The following is a 1,922-nucleotide window of genomic DNA, read 5'->3' on the forward strand; positions in this document are numbered from 1 at the left end:
AAAAAGCTGGTCATAAGATTAATCGCTGGGGTCGAGAAAAGCATCAAAGAATCAACTGATGAGTTAAAAAAGGCTATAGGTGAGGTGAATAACAAACTGGAGGCAGCCACCTCAAGGATTGATGAGGCAGAGAGAAGAATAGGTGAATTAGAAGATATAGTGATAGCAAAAGAGGAGGCTGAAAAAAAGAGAGAGAAATTAATTCAGGAGCAGGAAAGGAGAATTTGAGATCTGAGTGATACAATCAAACGGAACAACATCCGGCTCATAGGAATTCCTGAAGAGGAAGACAGAGAGAAAGGGCCTGAAGGGATCCTTGACCAAATTATAACTGAGGATTTCCCAAATCTGGGAAAAGAAACAGACATTCAAATTCAAGAGGCACAAATAACCCCCTTAAGACGTAAGTGTGAGGTGGTATCTCAGTGTGGTTTTGATTTGTGTTTCCCTGATGATGAGTGACAATGATCAACATTTCATGGGCCTGTAGGCCATCTGGATGTCCTCTTTGGAGAACTGTCTGTTCATGTCTTCTGCCCCTTTCTTCACTGGGTTATTTGGTTTTTGGTTGTGGAGTTTGGTGAGTTCCTTGTATATTTTAGATACTAGCCCTTTATCTGATATGTCATTTGCAACTACCTTTTTCCATTCTGTCAGTTGCCTGTTAGTTTTCTTGATTGTTACCTTTGCAGTGCAGAAGCTTTTGATCTTTATGAGGCCCCAAGAGTTCAGTTTTGCTTTCATTTCCCTTGCCTTTGGGGATGTGTAGAGTAGGAAATTCCTGCGGTTTAGGTCAAGGAGGATGTTTTCTACTTTCTCCTAGAGGGTTTTGATGGTTTCCTGTCTCACATTCAGGTCCTGAAGCCATTTTGAGTTTATTTTTGTGTATGGTGTAAGAAACTGCTCTAGTTTCATTCTTCTGCATGTTGCTGTCCAGTTCTCTCAGAACCACCTGCTGAAGAGGCAGTCTTTCTTCCCATCGGATACTCTTTCCTGCTTTGTCAAAAATTAATTGGCCATACATTTGTGGGCCCAGTTCTGGGTTCTCTATTCTATTCCATTGGTCTATGCGTCTGTTTTTGTGCCAATACCATACTGTCTTGATGATGACAGCTTTGTAGTAGAGGCTAAAGTCTGGGATAGTGATGCCTCCCGTTTTGGTTTTCTTTTTCAATATTACTTTGGCTATTCAGGGTCTTTTGTGGTTCCATACGAATTTGAGGATAGTTTGTTCTAGTTTTGGGAAGAATGTTGGTGCAATTTTGATGGGGATTGCATTGAATGTGTAGATTGCTTTGGGTAGTAATGACATTTTCACAATGTTTCTTCTTCCGGTCCATGAACAAGGAATGTTCTTCCATTTCTTGGTGTCTTCTTCAATCCCTTTTATAAGTTTTCTAAGTTTTCATCATATAGGTCTTTTACATCCATGGTTAGGTTTACTCCTAGGTATTTTATGATTTTTCATGCAATCGTGAATGTGATCAGTTTTTTGATTTCTCTTTCGGCTGCTTCATTCTTGGTGTATAGGAATGCAACTGATTTCTGTACATTGATTTTGTACCCTGCAACTTTAGTGAATTCATTGATCAGTTCTAGAAGGCTTCTGGTGGAGTCTGCCGGGGTTTTCCATGTAGAGTATCATGTCATCTGCGAAAAGTGCAAGTTTGACTTCTTCTTTGCCAATTGTGATGACTTTTATTTCCTTGTGTTGTCTGATTGCTGATGCTAGGACTTCCAGCACTATGTTAAACAACAGTGGTGAGAGTGGACACCCCTGTCATGTTCCTGATCTTAGGGGGAAAGCTCTCAGTTTTTCCCCATTGAGGATGATATTGGCTGTGGGCTTTTCATAAACTGCTTTTATAATGTTTAGGTAAGTTTGTTCTATTCCGACTTTCTCAAGGGTTTTTATTAAGAAA

Source organism: Suricata suricatta, chromosome 12 (genome assembly GCF_006229205.1).
Source record: "Suricata suricatta isolate VVHF042 chromosome 12, meerkat_22Aug2017_6uvM2_HiC, whole genome shotgun sequence".
Classification (NCBI taxonomy): Eukaryota; Metazoa; Chordata; class Mammalia; order Carnivora; family Herpestidae; genus Suricata; species Suricata suricatta.